The sequence below is a fragment of the Callorhinus ursinus genome, unplaced genomic scaffold (genome assembly GCF_003265705.2).
Source record: "Callorhinus ursinus isolate GAN/ISIS: 27379988/994484 unplaced genomic scaffold, GSC_fseal_2.0 scaffold4, whole genome shotgun sequence".
NCBI lineage: Eukaryota > Metazoa > Chordata > Mammalia > Carnivora > Otariidae > Callorhinus > Callorhinus ursinus.
Genome location: NW_027397066.1, coordinates 17938156 through 17948630, shown reverse-complemented (window position 1 = coordinate 17948630; position 10475 = coordinate 17938156).

Sequence of the window (10475 nt, the reverse complement as noted above, 5' to 3'; positions counted from 1 at the left end):
ATAAATAAATATATATATATATATATATCAGCCTGTGTCACCACATCCATTTCTAGATCACTTTACCCAGCTTCTGTTTTATTTCTGCCTCTGTTATTTAGAAGCCTGGAGGCTTCATCTAAAAATGAGGACTTTGGGGGCGCCTGGGTGGCTCAGTTGTTAAGCGTCTGCCTTCGGCCCAGGTCATGATCCTGGGGTCCTGGGATCGAGCCCCGCATGGGGCTCCCTGCTCAGCAGGAAGCCTGCTTCTCCCTCCCCCACTCCCCCTGCTTGTGTTCCTGCTCTCGCTGGGTCTCTTTCTGTCAAATAAATAAATAAAATCTTAAAAAAAAAATAAATAAATAAATAAATAAAAATGAGGACTTTGTTTTACGGCATAATGGCTAATACATGAGGCAAATACTTAGCTTGGGTTGGGATTTTTTCCCAAATCAATCGACCCCTAAATCAATAACTTCAAAAAAAAAATTGGGGTTGTCAATGACTGAATGGCAAGCATTGTTAAATTTCCCCAAAATGCGTTTATTTCCCTAACAATGTTAAATTAATTTCATTTTGCCTCTGGTTGTTGAGCTATATCTATGTTAATTTTTTCCCTCATTCTCTGTTTTGCTGTTCTTTTCTCTTCTTCTCATATACATGGATCTAAGCTTCCAAAAACTCTGACTAGGATCTTTTAGCAATAGAAAGCAGGACACTCACCAGAGATCTTTTTCCTTCATGGCAATCACTCATATACATCCCTACTAAGAATAAAAAGCTACACCCCCTTAAAAGAACTAGAATCTGGGGCGCCTGGGTGGCTCAGTCTGTTACGCGTCTGCCTTCAACTCAGGTAGTGATCCCGGGGTCCTGGGATTGAGTCTCAGTCGTGGAGCCCCGGGTCGGGCTCCCTGCTCTGTGGGGAGTCCATTTCTCCCTCTCCCTCTGTCCTCCACCCACCCCCACTTGTGCTTGCTCTCTCATTCTCTCTCTCAAATAAATAAATAAAATCTTTTTTTAAAAAAAAGGAACTAGAATCTGTATTTTACCAATTTTTTGGTGCCTTAAACAGAGTTGTCAATTTTGCCAGGCTAAGGAAAAAAATTTTTTTTTTATTTGCAATATTCTTCATAAATATGCTATGTTTGGCTTTTATACTTAAAAATGCATCATTTCCTCCAAGTGTAAATATTTTCTTGGGATGAGAGATCCAATAAAACCACAGGTCCCTGGCCTTTGTGGTTGGTATAAAAAGCGCTGCTTTTACAGTTTTCAGTCTCAAAATGTGACAGCAGCGATTTTACTTTAAAGGTTATACTTTGCATTTTTTAAAAAGTGTTTGCAAGATTTATTCATATGTGGTTAAATGTTTCCACATCTCTGAAGTCACCTGCTAGGATCAGCCCCACTTTACATATGGGAAATCATTTATGGGAAATGAACAATATTTCCTTTGTATCTAACCACAAGCTGGATCAGCCTCACCTTCACAATTAACTGAGTTTCCAAAATCATTATCCTGGTGCGCACTGTGATTCTTTTCTTCCTTCAGAAATAGAAAAAAATTGCCTTATCCCAAGACCTTACTTCAGCTTTTGAATGTCAACAGTGCTTTCTCTTCTAAAATGTTTAGCTGAACCCCTGAGGAAGTGTGGTGTAGTGTAAAGAATCCGTAGATATTGCAAGTATCCTTAACTTCTCCAGTGCCTATTTCCATATGCATACATCTGTATTCCCTACCTCCCATGCCCCTTTGGCTTCTTATTGATGTATTTCTTAAAAGATACATTTCCAAAAATGTGGTCATGTCTTGGTGTTGAGGTTATGGCGTGTTCAACAATAAGTATACCTTATATATTAGAAGGGAGAAAGTATTTTCCTTAAACTGAGACCACATGAGGAGTAGATAAATTCTACTGACCATCAACAAACCCTGATTCTAACCACCAATACTCTTCAAAGCAAGCTGTGTACGCATTCCACTCCACCCCCACTAGGAAAGAGGAAAAACAGAGCCACACAGGCCTACTGTTCTCTCTTGAGCACTTGCAACAACTGTTTTGAATGGCAACATAGACGCATTGAGTAATAATGTCACAACTGGCTGCCAATCATTTGGGGCTAAATAAAGCTAACATTCCAGAGGCTCTTGCCCCTCTACTACTTGATCTTTTTTTGTCCACTTCAGAACCTCTTATTTTTTTAGGAAACAGACATGCTTGTAGGACAGCTGTTCTTTGTGCCACATGGTAGAGCAGTTAACTATGCACAGTCCCCTTCCAAACCTCTCTCCTATTTTTCCACAGCAGTCAAGTGGAAGTCAGACCCTCATTCAGCATCATAAAACACAGAGTTGAAAAGGCCCTATTCATGGAATTTGGAGAGGAATCCTTGGTTAAGGTCATAGAGTCTTTGGAGTTAGAAATAATATGAAAGGTCATTTGGTAAGGCACAATCATTTATAAGTGAAGAAGAGAGCCAGAGCCTTGCCTGGAAAAACACTGTGATAAGTCAGCAAAGCCAGAACTCCAGTCCAGGCGTTTCCAATCCAAGTCCTGTCTCTTTCCAGCATTTTCATTCCATTTGAAGATTCAGTCGATTATTCTTGTAGATGGCAGAACATATTTCTGCTACAGAGCCCATGTACGGGAAGAGCTTTTCCCAAAATTGCTTTGAATTTTTTTTTTTTTTTTAGCTTTTTACAAGCACTTACCTTTACTTGGTAGTTCAGTTTTCAGCAGGCATATATCTAACAATAACCAAAACGATCGTGAGAATTCCACTACTGGTCCACGTCTCTTTGCTCTACGTTTTTTGTTTTTTAAATAACCCTCTCTACTCTTCCCCCCTTCCTTCTGTGTATAAGAGTAAAAATTGCAATTGGAGAGACACACCTAGAAATATGTGTTGACATATGCTTGGCACTGGCTTTTACACACCAGAATAGAAGAAACTCATGACGTTGGGGCACACCCGAAATGAATTGGGAGCACATTGACTAGAAAACATTGAACCAGGTCTCCAAACCAGGAGGGTTATTGCAAGTGATCGGTTATATTTTGGACAAATATTTCTTGCCGGGGTGAACATACAACCAGACTTCTGGCACTCCGCTCCATTTTGTTGGATCAACACTACACTTAGAAAAAAAAAAAAAAAGCCCACAAAAATGCTTTTTAAAAAAATTTTCCTGCAATTTAAATCATTCTATAAAAAATGTCAAAGAACTTACTTGGGTTAATTTAGGTAGATAAGAATAATACTTTTTGAAGATAGCGAGGTAGCTTGGCTTTAACAGGGAGGAAAACAGTCATGCTTCCCTAAGTCAGAACAACCAGCTCTAACACTTGAGCTTTCTACTTCAGCCTAGATTTCACATTCCAGAACACAGCCTGATTCTAGAAACCTGTACTACAAGGTCCAGTTTGAGTAAGAGAATGTGGTGGGTTTTCCAAGCCAAGGATTGACTATTTACCTCTCTTCTTTCTGTCTTCACAAACACGGAACACAAATGCACACAAGTTCATAGATAAACTATAGATGTTTGAGAAAAAGGAGAAATGTCCGAAAAGCAAACATGTAGACATGTTATTCTTTCAATGACTGTTTGCAATATGTATGCAACTGTGTTCACAGTGCTCAGACCTACAACAACTAACCACTTGATTTTGTCTTAAGGCTTTTCCCATTTTTCATAGTGAAACTAGGTATTTGCGGAGAGGGGGTTGAGGAAGAGGGGGTTGAAGGGAATCAATAAGTTTAGACCAGGCATTATCCTATCCACTTTGCCAAGCCAACTTAGATCTTCTCCACAACAATCTTGAAGCCCAAGAAGTCTTACTCTCTTTTTAAAGACTTAGAAATGATGGTTATCAAGGTTTAGCAACTTGCTCAATTCAAAGCCGGGTAAGAGCGGCATGGGGATTTATTTGACAATAAAACCTATTAGCTTTAACCCAAATCATGACACTTAAAGCTAATCTCCAATGTGTGATTTTAGTTCTTTACTCCTGGGCAAGAGGACAAGCTCAGAGGTCACACCCACTTATTCTCTGAAACTGAATTCCTAAAACATCACCATTTTCCATTCAGGCAAAATCTAGACTCTTCTAAACAAATGATGGCTAGAAAGGAGGAGGCTTGGCCCCTGGGGTGGGATTGTGTATTCACGTTGACAGATGAAAGAAAGACCACGTGGAGTGTGTTGTGTTGTGATTTACAGTTCAGGAGTCACTAGAGACAAAAGCCCCATAACGCCATCCTCCCTTTTTTATGGCACACCAGCTGTTGCAAAGATCATCTTTGTTTGGAGCTCTGACTTCTGACTTCCTGAACTATTAACACCTTCATTTAAAAAGCTCTACCTTCCAGAGACTGCTGCCTTTGAATAACAGGGGCTTGCAATCTCCCTCCAGAGGTAGATTTTAAGCTTCTTGAGTACAAACTGGCCTGTCTTAACTATTTTGATATCTACAAAGGACCTGAACTTGTACTCTGCTGGTTTTCTTAAGAAAAGCAGGTAAGCAGGGGAGAAAGCATTAGGGGGAAAGGGATAAGGTTTGGCTAACGCAAAACAAACAGGAGAAAGCACAAACAAAAACTGCTGCTTTTCCCAGATTTCCAAGATCGGACACATTATTTTAAAATCCGTTTCCATAAATCATCTTGGTCATTTGCCTCCCTTTATCTTTTTAAAATCATATATTAGATAGACCATCACTCAGGCATGGATCAAATGTATTCCCTCAGCAAAATTTAATTTTCTGTTGGTGGGCAAGACCAGACCATAAGCCCTCATGATTTGTGACCTGTTGATGATGTACATAAGTCACTCTAGGAAAATGGTTCAACAGGCTGGATCTGATGCCTCTGGCAAATATCACATCAGTGGGTGGATGTACCTACTGATATAACGATGTGAAGAGAAAGCAAAGAAAGAGAGAATACTGGTTGTTCTTATTTACGATCAGAAAGTTTCTTGGAGATTATTTCTGTTTGCCTTCTTTTATAAATGAGGGATTTAAGACACTGGCTGACAGCCGCTCAAACCAATGAGAGTCGATCTTATAACTTCAGCTTGCTTTCACCATGCACACCTCTAGGGCAACTAGAGATGTTCATAAAAGGATCAGAATGCTACAAAGATCATTTTAATAGCTACTGGAAAACCTGCAAATTTGAATTGCTACTTTCAAATAAATCACATATAGATTTATATTGTGATTGCTTTTATAAGGCGTTATTACAGATATCTGGTTACACCCAAAAATAATTCTGTTGTTTTGAAAAGGCTGCTTATTTTTTTGCATCTACATTAACTGAACTCCAAAACAGCTCTTGCTCCTGAGAAAATGGTGAGGCCTGGTAGTTACACGGTCACATGTTCATGCCCTACTTCGTGACTTCAGATCCAGGCTCTGTCACAGCTGTAAGAACTTGAAGCAAACTATGCCTCAATTTCTTTATCTGTGAAATGTAACAGTAACCACTTTGGATAATCATTACCATTAATTTATTTTATTCACAGTGAACATTTAGAACTGTGCCTCGTATATAATAGTCATTAATGTTAGCTATTATCATTCATGCTGGAACAGACATCTGTTTCATTGTGGGAAGAATAATAAGATGGTTTAAAGAAGAAAACAAAGAAATGTAAAATTCCAGGGCCTACTGTGAGGATACGCAGAAAATATTGAGCCTGCTATCAGGAGATCTCAGTGCAGTCTGTAAGCACAGGGTGCCCTTGGGAACGTCTCCTAAAATCGATTTCTCTCATCTGCCTGCCTTGAATGTTGAAGGATCAAGTGAACCCTTAGTTGAAATCTGTTGTAAAATGAAAAACATGATACAAAAGTCAGTTTGGTTATTTGTCTTAGTGTTGATTTTTACCAAAATTAATCTGACAATAGTTTTATTAAAGCCTTAAAAATTAATTCTGTATCAACTGCCAACTTCTTAAAGCACAGTTTTTGGGTTTTTTTTTTTTTAAGATTTTATTTATTTATTTGGGGGGGGCGCAGAGAGAATCTCCAAGAAGACCCCCTGCTGAGCATGGAGAGCAATACAGGGCTTGATCCCACAACCCTGACATCGTGACCTGAGCCAAAACCAAGACCTGGAAGCTCTTCAACCAACTGAGCCACCCAGGTGCCCCTTAAAGCACAGTTTTGATCATGTCTCTCCATCAGTGGTTCCTACAAGTAAAATAAAATTCCTTTACCTGGAAGTCAAGGTTTTCCCAGATTTGGCAGAGTATCTTTCTCCAATCTTATTTCCCTGACTTTCACCAAAGTGAATGATTATTCATGATTCCTGTCCACAGACTGAGTATTTATTTATTCCTTCTCTAATGCTATTCCTACCAGTTAGAAGGCTTTTCCCTCTTTGTCTTCATATGTCCAACTCTCATTCATCCTTCAAGATATAAGCGTCATTCCTGTGAGATCTCCTCTATTTCCCTAGAGTCAACACTATGTTCTTCCTTCTCTGAACTACGCTGGAACTTTATTTATTATGTCATGGGAAGTCAGAGCTCACCTGCCACCGCACGTCAACAGCCATAGCAAGTGACTTGCTCTTCCCCAGACCCACTCTGCTTTTCTCTCCTAGGAGTATTTGCTCATGCTGGCTCTAGAATCTGAGATGCCCTCCATCATCGTGTTCACTCAGTGGACCTCTGATCTTGCAAACCATAGTCCAAGTACTACCTTGTCAGCCAGAACTCTCCCAGACAGAGTTAAGTAATCGCTTCCCAATATCTCATAGCACCCAACAGACTCTGAGCACTTCACGAACCAGTAGAAGGTATAATTTTTGACACCTGACAACCCTGTGTTTAAATTCTAGCTTGGTCACTTATTCTGATCATTTTGATTAAGTCAGTTAAACCTACTCTAACCTCCAGGTCCTCCACCAAAAATAGAAAAAGAGGGGCACCTGGCTGGCTCAGTTGGTAGAGTATGTAACTCTTGACCTCAGGGTTGTGGGTTCGAGCCCCATGCTGGGTACAGACATTACTTTAAAAAAATAAAATCTTTAAAATAAAATAGAAAAAGAGATTGAGAGAGAGAATATTAATGTTGAGAAACTACTGCAACAGCTTACAAAGTCTTGAGAATTTGTAGTATTGTGAACAAAGCACATGGCACGTGGAGACAATAAGTAATTAGAAATATTTTCACACAACTCTATGTTAGCTTTTATTATGTCACAGTTGCTCTTGTATTGACGTTCCCTTTGTACCATGCACCTCTGGAAGGTAGGTACCACGGAGCAGAAGAGTCTTAAAGCCTAACAAACACACACCTGGGTTTGACTTCCAGCTCTGTTACTTAAGAGCTGTGGGTCCTTGAACAAGATCCTTCATCTCTATGCCTCAATTTCACTCCTACAATATGCAGGTAATATTATCTACACGGGAGGGTTGTTGTAAGGATCCAATGTTCATAAATAGTAAATTCAGAAGAAAATATAAGACATAGGGATATCTCAACATATGACATTTATTATTTATTTGTAACACTAGTAACTAAATACAGAACATAGTAGATAGCTAAATAAATGCTTTTTGAAGAAATGAGTAAAGTATTCTATAGATATTAGCAATTATTATGACTATTGACTTGATGAAATTATTTCAGCTCTAAGATCCCATTGCCAGCTGGTTTGGGCAGAAAACTTAATTTCATCATTTACCTGAGTCCTTGTGAATTGAGCTCCAGGATACAGATAAAAGAGATTCCATTTTTTTTTTTAAATATGATGGAAAATATACCTGGACCAATTGTCAAATTTATTTTTATGCACTGAGATAATCTATCAAATCATCTACCAGCAGACTCTCTATGGGTCAAAACAGAATGTTGTATCTTACATTCTTCCGGAGTTTTTTTTTTTTTCCAAGTGTTTTTGGACTAACCTGGATTTTTGTTTTGGACTAAGTATTCTCTAAGGTTCCTTCTAGGATTCTAAGGTGCTCAGCACCTTTGTTGGATTCCATGGAGAGATGATGAAATATGAGACATGTTCCCTTCCTTCTAGGAGCACATGGTATTCAGAGCTAATATTTTTAAATTAAATAAGGAATAAAGAGGAGCTGCTGATTAGAATCAGAACCCATTAGTTCTTGGTTTAAGGCTGAAAACATGGCATATTCTTACTCTAGGCCAATGTTTTCCATTATGAAATGAATCTTCTGATTCTCCAGTATCTGTGCTTTGCAATATCACATATGCAATTTCAACACCAAGTTTTATAAGAAAGACACCTCCCGACTGCTTCTTGCTCACCTCATGGGTGTCAGTTTCTGACGTGTTTCACTTTTTGCTGATTCTAATGTCTTTCCCAGCATCCACATTATTTTAGACACTTATCTGTCCATTCACCTCAAATAGGGCAACATTAAAGATGACAGTGAGTTTTGGTGTTAATAGAGAAATGAAGCACCATATTATTATTTTTGACTCTCATTGGAAAAGCTTTTAGGACACTTAATTTAGTTTTCAGTTTTCTGAACTCTAAGAGTTACCAATTTCAAAAAAAGAAGTTACCAATTTCATAGGATTTATGCTATTGTGTGCCTTCCTTACATTTTTCTTAAGTGATTCTTGCAGCCACTTTATTTTCATTATTTTTGACTTGTATCATGTTAATTTTATGCTTAACTATTTAAATGATTTGTATCTTTATCTTTTCTCCCCTAAAAACAGCCAATATTTTTAAGGGCTTAATATGTATCAGACACTGTTTTGTGTCATTTAGTCCTCACACAATAACCGTATGAGAAAGGTATTATTAACTCCATCTCACAGCCGAGAAGACATAGTAAGGGTATAAAATTTGCCCAGGGACCTATAGCCAAAATATAAAAAAGCAGGATTGGAACTCGGTTCTTCTGACTCCAAATCTTGAATCTGTAATTACTATCTTAGCAGCTTCCCAGCCAGACTGAGTATTTTTTGGAACAGAAATAATATCTTGCTCTGATTTCTGTGTCTCTTCCTAAAACCTAGCATAGGATCTCTCACTTCATAGCTTCTTAATATATATTTTTGATGAAGAAAAAAAAGAAGGAAGAGGAGATAGACTGTAAGAATGGTGTAGTGACTGTATGAAGATCTCTTCTTTCCGAAGGCATCCCTTGGCTTCTCTCAAAAGCCCTGGGCTCCAGCCAACAGTGCCCACTTGCTGTGTGGGGGATGAAGATGATGAGAGGTGGGCTGGCAATGCATTTCTAATTTTCTGCATGGATGCCTTAGTTTCTATTAAGATATTGTCAAAGGGAAGTAATTTCAAAGAAGAGACGCTAGCCTGATTAAGAAGTTCGATTAAGATTGACTTTTGAGAAAATATTAAAAGCTCAGAGGAAAAAGAAAAGATTAAGATTAGGAGCCATTAAAGGGAGCCCTCAGATATCAGAATGGCAGAGGACAGTTGCTCATTGGTGTAACACCAAGTCTTTGTATTGACGCCTTCTTTTTTTCTTAAGATGTATTTATTTATTTAAGGCAAGGAGGGGCAGAAGAAGAAGGAGAGGAAGACTTAAGCCCACTCCATGCTGAGCGAAGAGCCCACATGGGGCTCAATCTCAGGACCCTGAGATCATGACCTGAGCCGAAACCAAGAGTCAGACCCTAAACAGACTCTGCCACTCAGGTACCCCTTGTCGATGCCTTTTATGTTAGTAATCACAACACAGTGTGCACTGTCATTCCACTTAAGGCCACACACCCCATGTTAGCTGTGATTCTAATAAGCTTGGGGTCTCCACTCAGAGCCTGGAGGTCCTCCATTTAATCACAAAGCCTCTCTGCTTACCTTTCCTTTGCCGGATCACTCACAACTTAGACCCTAATCATAGCACATGGAGCTTAACTTAGTTCCTCTGCTTAGATGCTGTGAATTAATTTTTTCTCTCCTTAGAGATCCGCTGAGATAAAAGTAACCATCCCAACCATCACTCATTTAAACAAGAGATGTATTACTTTTAACCAACCATATTACCTTATGTCAAGCTCCTAGCTTGTGGAGTCCTTGGCGACTGTCTGATTCCTCTAAACATCCTTCCCTTCTAGCCAGTGCTGCCCAGTAGTGGATGGTCTGGCATTTGGCCTCAGGAGTGAAGTCAGAAAGGATGTCAACAACTAGTCTCCTGGGGAGATCTCAAGAAGAGATCCTCTAGGGATCCCCTAGGGACAGGGGACACACAGATCCATATTCTTTGATGTCTGCAAATCCGACCTGTTTCTCCATCTGGGGTTTATCTTTGGCAGCATTTGGAAGCTGTTACTCAAATGGACGCTGGCCACCCATTCTCCGGTACTCTAATTAAGTGCTCTTCACACTAGCCAATAAGGAGAAAGCTGTCAAGCAAGCTATTCACAGAACCAGAGCTGGTAGGGAATGCCTAGAAAACTCTACTTCAGTGAAAACACTGGGCATCGATGAGAGGGACAGGAACTATGAAACTGAAATTACCAGGAAACTACAAG